The following is an 18,893-nucleotide window of genomic DNA, read 5'->3' as shown; positions in this document are numbered from 1 at the left end:
TTCTTCTTGCTCACAGGAAAACACACCTTCTTCAGTCCATTTTTGTTGTAAGGCAAGTTGACGAACCTATACCTAATTTGTATGTATTTTCTTGTACTAGTGCACATTTATCAAATCCTTACTGCACACTTGAACACTTCCAATTCCAGCCTATTTATTAATAATAAGTGCTTCAATATTATAGGTATAATAAATATGATGGTGTCACCTAAACTCAATGACAAGGTATACATTCAAAAGTCTACACCTTATATACAGTAGAGTGACTTCGATGGTTTTCTACTTATGTAATTGTATAAGAAACAAAAGTATAATAATTCATATAAGAGGTACCCATAAATATCAAATAGTTTTTCAAAGTTTCTGAAGAGTTATTATACTTGGCATAATATATTATATAATAATAATGCTTCAAGATGAATTAAAGGACGTGATAAATGTCTGTTTCAATAAATTACAATTTTAATAAATTCCGTCATCCAAGACACGTTATAAACACGATGTTTCAAGTAATATCTATAACAAAAACTATAATATTATAATTTATGACACTTAATATTATTGTCTTTTAGCACAATCATATGATAAAAGCGTTGTGTAGGTACATATTTTATAATAAACAAGCTGTAGCAGGGCTCTTACGACGAGGTGTGTTGTGATTCTGAAGCGACTTCCAAAACTGCACCATAGTAGTAGCTGATACTTAAATCTATATATTTTTACAAAGTAGTTACTTGTGTTTAAAAATAACCGAATGCGAACCACCCCTCGTCTTACCTCACTCGGCTATGTGGTATAAGACTTATGGTAATGCGATTTCGAGTGATGTCAGTATCGTATATAATGTACACGAGACCGCATCACATAATATGAATTTATCGCAATCGATTAGTATATTATTATATACTGTAAAGTGCAATTGCACGACGGTAATTTTTTTTTTTCGGTGTATAAACAATGTTTTCGATATCACGCGATGTATCGTGTATAATGTACATACGTATATTATCATATATTATATGATATTTATGTATGTTATATGTAAATATATAATGCAGTGGCGTACATATATTATTATTAAACTCTCAGCTCTAACGCTATTCACTCGGGTGGTATACGGTTTTAATTTTTCTTCTCTTTCTGTTTCGAACTGGAACGCAGCCAGACGATGTTTTTTTTTTTTGTTTCTTACATTCGTCTCTCGTCTGATGCAGTATTATGTATATACCTCTCGTATACGCAGCCTTTGACGCGACGCATATTACAAACACCGCTGCACGCGGAACACGCCCCGCGCCCGCCGCGAGAGAGTTTATTACGACAACGACTGCGAGCATTTGGCGGATCCGACTGAGCCAGAGAAAAAAAATATAATTTAATATTATATTATATGTGTTATTCACGCTGCAGCCGAGTTCAAAACGAAGGACAGAGATAGAACGAGAGAGAGAGAGAGAGAGAGAGAGAGAGAGAGAGCTGCTCGAACGGTGTACACATCAGAATAGTATATAATACGCGAGCGGATCATAGAGGAGGAACAAAAAAACTGTTATTTATCGCTCACGCCCGCGGTGCAGTTACACTGCACACGCCGATCGTATTTAGTAAGCGCGCTTATCGTATATTATACTAATATTTTGTACGCACTTGGGAGCTATAGGCGATTAAGGTGCAGTCTGATGTTATTAAATTGAGTATGATATTATTACCTCACGATGCGACTATTTTTGGGTGCGCGAAGAATCAGAATGCTCAAGTGTGATTTGAGCACACTAAAAAAAAAAAAAACGTCGACGACCCGCTAGCCGAACCCCACGTTGGTCTCTTCACTAGCGTCTGCAACGAATTTATAAACTTAATAATATCATAAATATTATGCAATAGTTGAACGATACCTGCAAGGCTGCAAAGCATAATAATATATCACGACAATTATGCTTTATCGTGCACTCTTTCAAACAGTTTTAGAAATATAAATATTATAAATTCACACGTCGTGCAGTATCTGTTAACAGTTTTATCGTTTTAAACCGTTTAAATAGGTGCACTCTTCTTATTGAATTATGGTTATACTGTGCGCGCGGTGATTAATGTCCAGAATAAATGTGAAAAAAAATTTAACACGATATCTGACAAATATTGAGTATAAAAGTTTTGAAAAAACAGAATCCAAATATGTATTACATTATAGTTAGTGTAATATAAGTTACAAAAGTTATTGAATTGTTATACATCGACAATGAAAAGAAAGCCAAAAGAAATATTTAAAATAATATAATATTTGGGAGCCAAACCGTATACCTACAAATAACAACCCAGAAATCAGTTCAAACATTTCACAGCAATGTTGTATGAAGTACTGGTGAACCGGTTGGATGATTATTGTTCATTAGATTATGTTTTTGGTCTCTAATTTCTATACGCAATGCATTCCACAGGTATGGAAGTTAAATCAATTGAATTTTTAAACACTAATCGACCTAAAAGTGTCGTATAGAAAAAGAACGTCGGCCGGTGAAAAAAATAAAAATAAAAATAAAAGCGTAACATTTGAAGAACAGACGTAAACTGTGTAGGTATATAAGGTTATCGTTGCAATCAATCGAGTTATATAAAATATATTACATATCAAGCGGGAGTCCACTTACAGCAATTGCTTGTGTGTGGGTGTGTGTGAGTGTGTGAGTGTGTGTGTGTAATGAATTTACTAAATATTTAGTAACTATTCAGTCACGTATTGTTACATATTACACAGTAAATTATACACGAAAAGTGTAAAATGTATACAAAAAAACAAACAGTAATCTAATTTTTAAGACACGGCAACAACAAAACTGTAATCAATATAGTCCCGCGATGTATATATATGTACATATATACTACAGAGAAAGCTAGTTACCTCATAATATACATAGTTGGAAGTACAATGTAGGTATTACAAATTACAATTAATTATTATACATGTAGGTTATACATGTAGGTTGGGACAACTGTAGCGTATGGTTGGCGGAACTATAATATGTTGGTTGGTAGAAATTAAAACCATTTTTTTTTTTTTTTGGTTACATCGACATCATTTTGACAACAAAATAAGTTTGGTTCTCGCACCTATATATTATGTTATATGGTCATCCCTACGCCTACCAAAAAATACGGTCACTATAACTTTAAATGGTATCTGAATGTTACCAAATACTTTTTAATGTGTATATTTTTTATTATTATCCATATAACACTTAAAATATATAAATCGTTTATTTAATGCATCAAAACGAGAACAAAGGAATCGTGTTTAAATACCTATACAAATAGCTAAACCACTTGTACATCAGTACTGGATACGTCTATCTAATGTGTTTTGTCTGAATATGCTCTCCAAAAGCTAACCCCCTGAAGATAACTGTAGTAGGAAGTGTAATAAGTGCTAACTTAGAGAGTTAGATTAGAATGCTGTTTCTCCTTTTCACATTTTTTAGCTGTGCGTAGTAGAAACACTATGGTTATTTAATCAATATTATGTCAAATTAATCGATTTTAAGCAACAGGCAATTAAATGTCTACGGTTCAATCACCGCTTGATGACATCATTTTTTTCTGCAAGTATAATCATAATTTCGTGACAATATTAATAGCATAGTGTACGACATATTATGTATATCCACGTGTATGCAAATATTCTGTCCTGCGAAAAGGACGAATTTAATTTTCCATTATCTTGTGAGGAATGACAATTAAGTCGGAAATGAGCATAAATTCCGGCTGAGGAAGGCGCGTCTTGGGCTGCGGCCTGCAATCGTCTAAATAATTGAAATGAAGTCTCGCGTTTTTCGCTTGCCCGAGGAGAAATCTTGCGCCTTCGACCTGGTGAAATTCCAATGATGATTTTGGTTGCGGGACATCTGAGATACATTTAGTCGTGGTTGGTGGCGGCGTATTGTGGTGACGATGACGCCGACGTCTGCCCGAATTATAATTCTGAAACAAGAAAAGAAAAATAATAAACAAACTGGAAAGGTTCGGGTCGACGAATAAAATAAGTGACCGTGATTGGGGTGTATGTGTGTGGGAGAGAGAAAAGTAAGAGAATATAGAGTGAGAGATAGCTATTTGGAACCTTAGGGTGGGGTGACTGGTAGACACGTCTTAATCCAATACACCATATATATATATTTATATGTATAAATGTTGTACGGAATATATTGTAATATGTATGTATACAGTGACCTCAGATTTACGACTGGGCTGGATTACTCGGCCGGAGCTTAAATGCGGCTGTGGTATGTATCTGTGCGTAGTACATCATTTGAATTGGTAATTCAGATGGTCGGACGGACGGTAGTAAGTTTTTAGTCTCCTCTGGAAGCATGCCATTTTCTTTTCACTCTTTCTTTTGCCCCGCGTGCTTCCGACTCGTGTTTAAGGCCTTATATCCACTGTTTATTTTTTTTTTCTATTAGTATTTGGTCTTTTATTATTTGTATTATTTTTTTTTTTCGTGTTTTTGTCGTATTACACACTTCGGACACGGTCTCGCCGATCGCCGCCGATGACGACGATCACGGTCTACCGCGATTTATTTACCCATTGTTTTCGTCTCATATATAGGCACCTATTATATACCTATATATACCTATATATATTATGAACGTTATATTTTAGATATTCCAGCGCGCGTTCCAAAAAAACGTATTGACGGATCAGAGTATTTGAGTATTCGACAATAGTCGCTTAGAGAAAAAAAAAACTAACAATACAACCCGAACAATTCCACACTCGTGTACACACACACATACACATACGCACACACACTCACACGTTATACACGTTATATTATATATATATGTATAGGGAACGATGTCCTTAATATTTGATGTCTTACTAAGTAAGTAATCTCATATCGCATTCCAGAAGCATTATGAAACTCAAAGATCCAATCATTATAATATGCATAGATATAATAATACTACTTCACACTGCATGTGCGGGTCACACACTTAAAGTTTACATTAAAATTGTCTATAAGACTTTCGGTAGATGAGTGACCGAATATTGTATATAATATAGTAAACATACCTTCACATATAAAAACATGTTAAATAGTCTTATTTAAGGAGCAATCGAAATTGTGATAAATTTAATATGTATTTGCGAAAAATATCAATCCAATTGTTTTTATTGTAAAATGAACTAAAATATTATCACAATATTCTTATATCATCATAATTTGGTTCATTTTATAGTTATAATATGCTAACGAATTAGATTTTTTTAAGCCAGATATTACTATATTGAATATAAATTATGACGGTGGGTGGGTACCATTAACTATGTACCAGTATAACATTACCAGTAACTCAATAATGTTCTGCAACGTAATCTATAAACTATTAAATACATAATATTTTGAATAAATATAAACATTTAAGCATCTGCTGTATTTAATATTTATTAAATGGTGTTGTGCATTTAAAAATTGTTTAAATTAAGTTATAACACCCACTAGAATATACATTATTGTAAATGAGGCACTGATTACACACCTACTTAATTAATATTTAAAAAAAAAAGTTTTCTTATGATATGTATTTTTAAGTGCAATATGCGATTCATAAATAGACTGTTTTATTACAAAATTCGATATTTAAAAAACGACAAATAAGGTATGTGCCTGTTTCAAATCTCTTTTGACGAATTCAAGTACTTATATAATATTATGAGCAGAGAATGAGAGTTAAATATATGTTTTATTAATTATTTCATTTCATCAATAAGTTTACTATACATACCTATAATTTATTGTACTACAAAGGTGTATGCAATCTAGATATATACGAGCAGTGAAGACAATGTGCAAAAATATACTACACACATCGTTACGTGCAGTTGTATCATAGTGTTAGACTTTTAAAATCTCTTACTTTTTTATTGGGTCGTATAACCGTTGCAGTGCTGTATAGTGATGTTAAGTGTTTTACAAATGACCATGTCCTATACATATGAATATATAGATGTGTAGTGTGTGTGTGTGTGCGTATAATTTCCAGTTAAATGAATGGTTATATATATATATAACACATACGTATTATAATACCAATGACAAATCTCGGCGTACGCCATCAATTATTGCACTTTATTCAAATTACAGTTATTTAACATCAATTGACGCCGTTAAACCGTAGACACACATTATAATAATATATTATACCATATTGAATGAAACGTCCCGGTCAATTTATTAGCGCGATAAAATAATTTTGAAACAACGTCGTATAATAATTCCAATATGAATAATAATAATTAATTACGACCGAGAAAAACCACTCCTCTATAATAGTCTAGGTATCGTACTATAATACGAGGTTCTAATTCCATGCTTAAACGCGTGCGCGTGTTTAATAACATCATAAAAAGCATATTTTGTATTAGCATTTGACTTGTGTAAAATTGTTTTTATCATCATTGACATATTATATTTATATACACCATATAGGTAAAACGTACATGAATATAATATCATTTTTTAGGATACCAATTAATACAGTTTTTAAGGAAACAATAACCAAACATTTTATTTCGATTGGTCAGCGATTTTTTTCTTTAACAATAAAGGGCCAATAAACCAAAATCCTAATACCTCTATACCTATTACAATATTAGAAATATTGATTTTTTTACACATCATTATAATAATACAATATATGCTAGTTGGTGCAATATAATGGCGCCTAAATATAAGTTTGCTTCAAACATTTAAAAAAAATATTTTTATGTTTAATGAATTTCGTCTGAAAACGAGAACTTACCTAGGGACAATATAATCGGATCGACAGAAAAAAAATAATGAGCGTATGTCAATATGCTCACGATTTCGATATTTTATTATATACTTAGTCACGGTTTGCGAACATTAATAATATTCTGCATTTATACTCATCCACGGTCTGTATTATTCGACAAGCGAATATTATATTATATAGTTATTTGGAGGAATAACGAGTTGTATGAACAGTCTATTATAGGCCACAAATGTTGATGTTTTCACGTCGGCCCGATTTCCTATTTCGGAGTGTGCAAAAATACTGTTAATTCTATTGTTGTACACATTTTATTGATTGTGTATATAGGTGCATTTAAGGATTAATGAATGTTAAATCGACAATGCGTGACGCGCAGTGGCCGCCACTTAAAACCATTCAACGTACATAGAGCACGGACTATATACAAAAAACGATACACAATATAATTCCGCATAAAAAACGGTTCGGTCCGTCTCGGCATTGTTTTTGTTTAGGATATTATTATGTATTATACACCTATATTCGAAACGCCGCCACCGGCTAATGCAACTCGTGTATATGCCGTATATATACAGAACCCGTATAAATATATAATATTATATGACGCCGTGTACAATATTGTGATAGTATGCGAGATGAAAAATATTTTTTTATACATAAAAAAAAAACTCGTACTCGATATTATTATTTTATACTATCTCGAATCAAAGGATTGGAAATTTTATGGGCGCGTTTCGCTGTTTCTCGACGAAAACGATTATAATATAGCCGTATACAAATATAATATATAGGCTCAACCCTTTAGTATGCGGGGAGCGGGCGGGGCAGATTCGTGAGTTTCGATATCGCGCGAGAATCGTAAAATCGAATTACTGCAGCAGCAAAATCGTGATGTATATACCTGCTTACACAATATATTATACTCAGTATTTATATATGCGTACATAGGTATAGGTATAATACAAGGTATGATAAACTCGAGAAATCGGAAAACGCCATTTTACCTTATGTGCTCGCGTATACCGCCTATATATATATATACATAAATATACGTCAGAAAATAGAAACCGGCGAAAGTCGAGAGTTTATCCAATATACCCAATACATACATATATATACGTATAGTTCGGGGGCGAGTGGTAGATATAATAAAACCAACACGGTTCGAGACGTCTTATGTACGGGGAGGGGGGGGGGGGAAAAACAAACGAACGCTCGGCGTTACTGCACCGGTGCGGAGGTGGAAAGAAAAATAAACGTAGCTTGTAGGTAGGTATTGGTATGGCTGCCCCCGTCCCGCCGCCGACGCCTCCGTGGACGATATATATATCGTAAAACCAAGACGAAAATCCGCTCTGCGATCGACGGCGTTGCAGCGTTTCGCGCCGAGTGCCTGTATATATAAGCGTACTGTACCACCTATAAATATATATATACAAGAACATAAGTGCGCACAGGTGTATATGGGTATTGTGTATATATGTACAAGAGCGGACGCGGAAAGCGGAAATTTAATCCCGCTGCCATTCCCAAAGGGTTTCGCATGGGCCGTGAGACAGAGAAAATGATTTCTCCGACACACAAACACTCGCACACAAAGTCCCAGGCGTATACCGTGAACCTATATATACGCGCATTGTGTTCGGTGGTGGGAGGAGAAGAAGTTTCTTCCAATCAACCGTATCCCCCGAGGGGCCGTGGACGAGACCGGGGGGGGGGAAGGAGTCAAAGTCAACGTTTACGGCAACAGCGTTTTATGATGTCACCTGCTACGCGTGGAGAGTGCAAAATCAATTTTCCTCGACCCAGAACGCTTGTTGAGATAAAAATGTAATATATATATATAATATATATTGTACCTACATATAAGAACTGAAGTGCGACGAAAGTGTAGGTACATGCCCGCACAATGGAGTGAACATTTTTGTCAGGTGGATTGAAAAAAATATTAAATTAAAATACTCCCTACTATTTTTTAAATATTAATCCTTAAGATTTTCATAATTAACGAAACTTCAAAAACAAAAGTTCCCTTTCAAATAGACGGTAAGACGACTGTTTTAAATGTGGCAAAATGAGAATTACAAAATTATTTTTTTACTTATATTATTTCAAATTATAATATCTTTGCGAATCGGTCAGGTATAATTAGCGTACGGTTTAAAATGATTCATCTTAAAGGGCGGACAGACGTGTAGCTGCCCTTTTTGTTCGCTATCACATTGTGAATTTAGAATAATTATAAATATAAATATTTTGGCTTTGAAGCGGCGCAACGTTAAAATTAAACCTCAACAACGTACACGATGTAGTAGATCTAAAAAAAACCTAGAATCACGCTTTCGCGTTACACCATATAATAATGTAATATTATTACGTTTACGTGTCATGAAAAAATTAAGAACAGTAAAAATAATAATATATTATATATATATATACCTATATATTATATATATATATACCTACCTACGCTCCGCAAAAATAATAATATACCTATGACTATTATAATAGAAGAAAATATCATTGCAATGGAGGTTGTCAACGCTTACGACTATAATGTAAAATTATACTTATACTTATCTATATATATATAATATATATATAAACGGTACTCAAAAAGTTTTACAGTTTAATATTACAATATTAATAATCTGAATTATATGTAATGATAGTTATAACAATAAATACGTAACGTTAGCGTTGCCCCACACTGCGAAACGTTATTTTAATAATACTTATATGATATTATAAAATATACTATACGTACAACTATGCGCTACCTACCATGCTTTTATTTAGACCGGTGCACTATAAATAGGTGCGTATGGTTCCTAACATATTTAGACGATTATTGTACGTGTATGATATTATTTCTGTCATTGTACAGTCACTTTATTGCGTAGGTGCTATATTGTAATAATACGTTGTGTTTTTGAGTCGAGACACGACTGCGACGGTGGTCTCCGCATACCTAAAGATACGCAACACGCTTATCCAAAAAAGTAACGTGCCGAAAAAACACGACGACATGGGCGTAATTTAGTTAAATTTTAGTTTCATCAAAAACTACAGAAAAAAAAAATGCTAAGCTACAAGATTTTAAATTATCACAGAAAGCATACATCTACAGACCACCCGCAATATATTATTATGCATGTAATGCACCTATCATTCAGAATAATTGCTTCTTTTTTTCTTCACTAGTCCCTGTTGTCTATTCGCGAGCCAAATAGGGGCGAGCACTACAATGTTTTCGATAATAATTATTTAAGATACGTTTATTTAAATCATTTTTTTTTAACTATAAGAACTAAACTATTAACATTAACGATCTTGTTCCGGACCGATGGGCAACGTATACCACATGCGGTATGTTCGCAGCTGCGAGGGCAAGTTCGCATACCTATATTTTGGAAACAGTGTGTGTTCAAGTGCACGGTCTTACGTTCCCCGATATTACATAATATACTTATATGCTGCAAGACGATCATGTTTAATATTTATATATAATATATTAGCACTGATTGTATATTATACACACAGGCATTGGGTACACACTCGATGATATTATTAGATAATAAGAAATAAGAAACTCATCATTAATCGAGCGCGGTGGTTTATCCTGCAATGAGCGACCACTGGTCGATCTGTTCCATATTATAGTATACATCGTTATATAATAACACTTGGAGCGTACACACACATACACACACGCACACGCACACACATGCACACTCACGCGCGTGCGACGTTCAAAACGATGTCAACCATGTTTTTCTCACACGCCATAATGCATCCGCGTGCAGACGGATCGTCCCACCATCGCTTTGTCCGCGTCGATAACCTTTTTTTTTCGACCATAGTTATTTTGATTATTTTTTTTCTCGAATTGATTTCTGCTCATCATTTGGACGATGGTTTTTAGGAAGAAAAAATACTGTTTTTTTCTACTCAATGATCGTATTATAGGACCGTAGTGAATTGTGTATATAACCACCTCTCGCTCATGGGACTGTACATTCATTTTCACACTTGGAACGATATCGTCTTAAATTTTTTTCTTGTTCAGCACCTCATAGGTCTTACACAATCTGTCAACAAACAATTTATGAATGTTTATTAGTCCAAATATCCAGTAAACACTGTTGAATTAAACGTACCTATTTTCAAATATTTAACATTTCAATAATTGATAGAATTTAATATTATACATTTAAACGGTAGAAATAAATAAGACGATAAAATACAATTTTAAATAATTGTAATCCCTCACGAAAAGAATGACTTATAACAATAAAATATTTCGTATACCGGTATACTCGATGTTTGCGACAACTATACATATATATACTTTTTATGTCTATCACAATACATAATAATATTTAATTAGGTGTAGAGTAAATTATATAGGTAGGTACTTTATAGGGTAATTGTAATTATTAATGGATCACAGATGTATTTACAATATAAAACGGCTATAACATCGTCGCGATTTATATTTTTATTAGACAATATTGAATGTACATAAACATAATATTATAATATGAGCTGCCGTTTGCAAAACGCGGACCACCATAAAACGAGTAATTAAGATTATTTAATAGTGCAGTTACTATACATTTAAATACCTATGTAAAATAATTAATAATAATATCTTATACGATTAAAACTTTGCGTGTTTCTACAAATTCGATAACGCTGCATATTATAACATAGCGTTTACGTTTATAACTTTGTTAGTGTTTTATGTATCCAAATTTAATTTATTATTTAAGGTTTAATAATAGAATTTCTATATTATAAATTATAGTGTACGTTGGATACAATATATTGTATAGTGTAGGGGCGTACATGCGATTGCGACATTATGGCACACCTATGTATTATAATTATGACATAAATATATAAAATGCATTCATGCTGCAAATATAGTTATTATTAACTGCGTTTTAATATTGATTTTGATGTATTGATATATATTTTAAGACTTATGAATCATTGATTATATATTATTGTAATATAATATAATCAACGAAACGAATGTGCCATTATACTTTTATATGCGATTCATTCATTAATTAGCTTTGTGTTACTCGAACAAATATAGTTATTATTATGAAAATATGCATACAGGTAAATAATGTCGGGCAGCAGCCGTTTAAATAACGTTTCAATAGTTAAATTATTATTAAATAAAGCACTCCGAAACAAAATTGAAATATTGAATAAGCTCGAGAGTATTGCAAAAAGTTTTCATACTATATACAGGCATAATGCACATAGGAATACAGCTATAACATATTGCACAGTAGGTATTGACGTATTGTGATTAAATGATTGGTATCTAAATGTTATTATATATGTATATACATCCTTGTACGCTGATAAGTGATAACATTGTATATTATGTTTGTACCGTGACGATGACTTAACGCTGCAGATTATTGTAACACATATATATTACATCGTTACATAATCGATCCATTCAATAATGGAAATATTGAATAATTTTATATTATATTGCAACGCACGTTGCATATAATTATGTCGAATGAAGTATCAAATAGTAGTATTCTATAAATCTGTTTTCACTGTAATATTATTTCAAAATCAAGGTCTCAGATTCGGATGTCGTGATGGTGACTCGCCAAGAGATAGCTATACATTTTGAATGACGTGTTTTGTGATAACATTATGAAATCCACTCAAACTTAGTATAAACTCTCGTGGGAAATCACCCTGCGTACACAATTTTATGTTACAGTTTTGTTATCTGCTAACACGTTAAAAATAATGTTAATACTTTTTATGCTTAATTACGTTGATTAATTTACACTCGTGGCTCAGAGCAGGCTGTCATCGTACATGAAAATTGTTTCGTGCTACCCGTACCGTGGTGTTATGTAAAATAAACGGATTAATTAATAAAGTCAGCGAGAATCATAATATTGTCATTTGTTGCTGACATAATACGTGCCCTCACACATTTACTTTATAGACGTCTATGTCACATTGATTATAATGTCTCTCGTAACGCCCATACCGATTTCTGGGTAAATTGAAAAATGTAGTTAGGTTCAAGTCAAGTTCCATTGAAAGGAATTTTTATTTTATTTATCAAGTTTTCGGTACTTGGTTGTCTAAACATGGTGATGTACAATTATTGCATTTTGAACTTTGTTAAAGGATATAATTTTATTACTTACTTGGTATTTCTAAACATCGATAACGAGAGACAGTATAACACCTTTTTGTACACCATACAATTATTAAGTTCAATATTTTACATGATTCAAAGCGATATAATATGTTACCTAGGACCTATGAGTTTTTTTCTCAAATGAACTATAACCATTAAAATAGCTTAAATCCGGCTTCTACCATAGACGGTACTTAAAATTATATTATATACTCATATGCATATTTCACAAGTTGATATTTATTCTACAATATTATTATATTATAATTTATTCTTATTGTTGATGCAAGCAAAGCAGATCATTATGTCATTTGACCACAATTTCTTAGGGGGTTGTTGAATGGACATCTATCGAATTTAATGGTATCGAACACATTTTATACATATGCATTACTTGTTTTTTGTAAAAGTCAAATTGTTTTTAATTTAAACGTAAAGAAAAATATATGTTTTTTAATGCTAGGATAAAATACACTCAAAAATATAAGTAGGTATTATCCCGAGAGACTTCGTCGAGTGTAAAATGGCCGTCCATTACGGCTTACATAATGTAAGTCGTAGTGCATTATATATTTATTATTTATATACGCAACGATGTAATAATATTATTTTGATGCAGCCAAAAGTCGCGGAAACAAAAACTTCAGCAGCGGTGACTCGGGCGGCTTTTAACTTTTCAACTCATTAATTTCAAGCTTTACCCTCGTGACATGCGTATTTTCTTATCGCGTGCCCAAAGTCTGCAACCGAGAAACAAGTTACTGCGCAAATGATCAAAAAAAAGGTCAAAAAACAAAACCCCAAAAAATACGAGCCAACTGCACGACGTCGAGCGTGCAATCTGGTCGTTATAAAAATATATATTGTACTTGGCGTACTACACGAATTCACAGATATATCATATTAGATTTTAGTGCATGCAGCATAGGTAATAATAGTTATTATTATTATTATTTATCATACTATCGTCGTGATACTCTATCCGGTGGAGAGGCAGAGAGCTACATAAAAAGGGAGTTGTTTAATTAAACAAAAAAAAAATCCGAAAACACAGTATTATTATACACATTTTAATCATGGTGCAGCAGGTTTCATTATATTATTATTATAATATCTACACAATATTAAATCATTTACGATACGCTTTGGTAATAATAATATATAATATTATATTATATCTACAATACATGTACAAACGGTCATCCACTGCCGCGTATTACACTATTTTAAGTATAATAACGACGTCGTCACGATGGCTCCACGCTGGACCAATAGTTGCGAGTTGTCCTACAAAGCATCACATAAATAGGTGAATAATAATAAGCATAATATTATTATCTTAATTTGAGAACTTCGGTGCAGTCTTCATTATACACATATTATAATATGTGATGTAACGATAACAATATACACACAACATATTATAATAATATATACGGAGAGAGAGAGAGAGAGAGAGAGAGAGGGGGGGATAGGTATGTCATAGTACGATGTCGTCGCCCAAAAAACCGGAATTTTCTCGCCCGCACTAGGTATGCGTGATGATGCGTTTACGCGGACGTGCAGCGCGTCCGTCGAATTTGAATAAAAAATCCGTCTCAGGTTCACCCCCCTCCCCTCAAGACCCCCCTCTCCCCGGAAACTCCACACGCAATCACTGCACGCGACCCCACCCCCATCAGCCGTGGTTCCTAAACATATTATAACCTGTGCTCGACCGGACCGACCGACCATCACATACATGGAGCCTATTTATTAAAACGATACCTGTATACCTAAGTAAAAATAATGTAATACGTTACGACTAAATCGTATAAATTATTATTATCATTATTATTATTATTATAATACGCATCTTCTAATGTATAAAGGACGCGCGTGATTGGAAATCGTATGTACCGTAAACGCATTATGGGCCTTATAATAGGACGTATTTAGGATTGTCTATATGGCCATCGCCTATCCCCGAGATTTCGAAAATATCTTAATTAGACGTATATATTAAACGGACGGGGGAAAAAAACACGAACGCTCACACTTCGGCCGACACGTCGTCGTGCAACAAGATACTGCGGCGTATAATTTAATAATTATAATAATAATATGTGTACGGGACATGGGTAGGTATATACAGGTGTGATAATAGACGCGATGTTGTGCGGCGGCGTCCTCGTCGTCGTCGTCGTCGTACCTAACGTAGTATAATGCATCGATACATGAATAATACATATTATTATTTTATACAACATCGCGACGTGACAGAAAATCGGATTAAAAATAATATATATTATGTGTGTGATGATAATAATGCATAATATAATATGTAAATTCCGGCGGTTTTTTACTTCTCGTCTCTTTCCCGCCGAACTGGCAACGCGTGTAGGTAAATGGCTCCCGCGAACGGCCAAAACGAAATGGAATAATGTAATAATAATATTATTATGGTTACCTATAGGCACGCACTACACTATCGGAACACCGCATCATCGCATCTTTCGTCGGTCTTCGAATGGAAGGTTCGATTTCTTCTTGAACCACACCGCCGAACGTATACGGAATGACTATCGACCAATACACTGTTTTTTTTACACTTTTGATCGGCGCGTTGTTGTAAAACCGTAGAATATTACCAACGGAGTCTATAATATGCCGCTTAAAAGCTTAAAAATCAAAAATACTCAAAATAGTTTAACGTCCTACAGGTTATGATGATGTCAGCGCACCATTTGTTTTCTTTCCCAGCAGAAGCACCGAGACACAGCAAATTCATGTTTACTGACTCTGTGTGTTGTTACTTTTAATATTGGAACGAATTGACCTTTTAGCAAAACTTTAAGCGAAGAACATTCCCTGTGACGATCATATACGATGGCTGTTTTTATACAATTTATAAGAGCATTTTTAAATTGTAATAATTTACACCCTCATAACTTTCATACAAATTAAAAATATCATATATTAGCCAAGCCAGGGATACAGGTAATATTCTTAATTCAAAATTTCATAATAAGTGAATTCACTCTAATATTTAAAGTATGTCTGGTTCTGCTAAACGTAAATTTGGTATGTTGCACGTGAATCAAATAAAGAAAACAAATAGTGCTCTGACATCCTCTTAAACGTAATGCACTAACATCAGAACCTTTTAAACTTTAAACACATAGCTCATTGCTTAGGCATATGCCTTGATATCATATAGACTTATGGTCAAAGGTCTATGAATTAGCACATATTTCCAATATGTATAGGTACGGACTAGGGCGTCGTCCTTGGGAGATACAAATTAATAATTATTTTGTATACCAAATTATACCTACACGTTATCTGCGGGTAAAGATCTTAGGAGAGACGCGATATAGGGTAGTTGTGCCACTAGCGTGTCTATACGTTTGTTGTAATTAGCCTTAGGAAAATTACAAATAGTGAAAATAATCACGATCGCTTTCGATAAATATTTAACATATTGCTTCGAACGATACTAAATAAATAGGACGCCATTAAGCGCAATTTGACGTCCATCGGTGTACTCGCTACAGTGTATACATCAAACGCGTGTATATTAAGTAAAACCTCGTCATAACAGAATCGCTCGATATCAATTAGTGTGTTCACTATAGAGGAGTTTAAGGGAGACTAAAATACACGGGATGTAGATTATAATATACTCGCGGGACTGTTGTTCGGCATTATGAGGTATCCGTTTTAAGGATGCTTTATTGTAACTTTACATATTTTATTAGAAAATGTAAAGAAATCAATTATCGTGTCCCTCTGTTTAGCGTCGGTGAGCATTATTATTGCGAACAGGTATAACGGCGAGAAGCAAGAAAGGTTTTTTTCCTAACCTCGTCGAGTCTGGGAACCCAGGTAGATGAATCCGAATCGATGTACTTATACAACGAGTATATTTGTGCATTACCCTTTCACGAAGAATGAATGCATATCATAGTTTATATATTATATACGGCGACGTTTACGTCACCACGCCGGGTTGGCGAAGGGCAAGCGACAATGATGCAACTTGTTCGTTTTTAGTCTGCTCCTATCGCTGAACAACGAGTCCCGATTGCAAAATATACAATACTGCGACAATACGAACTATAATATCATATAAAAACCGATTGTGCCAGATCACGCACGTGAAACTAGTGGAAAGTAGTGGAATAAGATTAATTGGGGGAATTCTGCAGTGATATTGTTGAAGTGAAACTTAGGCGTGGTAGCGGAATAAGTCGGATTCGTGAGCTCAGCCGTTGCGACCAAAAAGTGTTACGGGCGTTGTTTGCTCGGTCTCTATGGCAATATTACAACGTAAACAGCTTAATATCTAATAATAATACTACCTATTCGATATGAAGGGGGTTGTAGGTAACATTTATAAAGGGTTTTCGTATGACGATATCGAGTCCAGGGCGACACGTGTATACAGGGTGCACGGCAATCGAACCGTGATACCCGGGTGGTAGGTTGGTATGGACCACACCCTATATACACACCTGCGTAAAGTGTCCAATCGTAAACTGCGCTCAAAGTATACTACGAAGCGCTTGTGCTTTGAGCGCGCGTATTACACATGTACTTTCGGTAAAAACATTTTAGGGTTTTATGTATACCTATACGCGCGCAGTACTAACACATGATGCAAGTATACTGATATATTTCGTATGTGTATATAATGTACAACAGCTTACTAGTAAGAATGTTTTATTAAATTAGAGATTGCGAGTAAAAAACACGAAAAATACTTACAGTAAAACGTTAGAAGCCCATATTCAAGCGCATAAACATTTTTATTTTATATACGTCCGCTGTAACGAATCTTGTTTAAGCCGTGGTAAACTTATATATATATCGCCCACGAAGTAAATAATATATAATTGACAAGAGTGCCAAAGTCTCTTCTACAAATCTCGAAAGCACCTGTGCACTCAGAGAGGCCTCTAAACCTTAGAGGCACATAGATCATTATTGTGCGAATAAAAAAGCCAAATGGCAATAGATATTGTAACGACATGCCGTATATTATATTAGTGGTAAGATGATGTAATTTTTGAACTTATGACGCAAGCTCAGGTAATCGTCTATCGAAGTATTTTATTCCGAAAAAAAATATAATTTCAAAAGCCATTTTAAGCGCATCATGACGGCTTTCCAACAATTTCAACGACCAATGCAGTATATTTAATTCCAATTCTCAGTGTTATATTTAGAGTTTTTAAATTATACAGTCTCTCGAATGTATAAGTATACATTATATTAAAATCTGATGTTTTTCATCTTGTATAATGGCTATTAAACAATCATAATTCATTAAAATAGTTACATAGATTTCATACGTGAATCACAATATAACATTTTAAGTTGTATAATATAAGTATAGGTACATAAAAATATAATATAACATAAGCTTACTTGTCGCATCACACAATACGTCTCGTACATAATAGTAATATTGACCAAGGAACCATGTTTTTTTCTGTATTTTATTTTTTGCTTTCTTTGCCTGTACAATATTATATACTGAACACGACGGCACGTCGACCTTTAGCGGATTTTCAATACCACGGCTCGAAAAAAAACTACTAAAACGCCCGGCCAGACGCGGCCGGTGCACCAGTCTCGGGGACGACGTGCCTAACTCTCGCACACATACTTTTACGTGTGTGTGTGTGTGTGTGTGTGTATGTGTCTATGTGTAAGCGTGTGTGCGTGCATGGAACAATACGCGAGACGAATCCCCGAAATGGCCGACGAACGTAGTGGCGTGGGGTGGGCGGGAGACCGAAAAAAAAACACTCCTATACGCGCGACATAATGTTCGTGTACACATATATGTGTGGTGAATGTGTGTGTGTGTGTGTGTGTGTGTGTGTGTGTGTGTGTGTGTGTNTGTGTGT

At 34.1% G+C, this 18,893-nt stretch overlaps 1 long non-coding RNA gene across 1 annotated transcript; it reads right to left on the bottom strand.

Moving 5' to 3' along the window:
• Positions 1–3,437: 3,437 nt before the first annotated feature.
• On the bottom strand, positions 3,438–18,558 carry LOC111035354. The gene is made up of 3 exons (XR_002604639.1): positions 18,409–18,558; positions 10,537–10,888; positions 3,438–3,975 (listed from the first exon to the last, which is right to left on the bottom strand). It is a non-coding gene; the product is annotated as an uncharacterized LOC111035354 (long non-coding RNA).
• Between the last annotated feature and the right edge of the window lie 335 nt (positions 18,559–18,893).

The sequence above is a fragment of the Myzus persicae genome, unplaced genomic scaffold, assembly GCF_001856785.1.
Source record: "Myzus persicae strain clone G006 unplaced genomic scaffold, MPER_G0061.0, whole genome shotgun sequence".
NCBI lineage: Eukaryota > Metazoa > Arthropoda > Insecta > Hemiptera > Aphididae > Myzus > Myzus persicae.
Note: the sequence above shows the minus strand (reverse complement) of the source record. Positions and strands in the feature narration are given on the sequence as shown.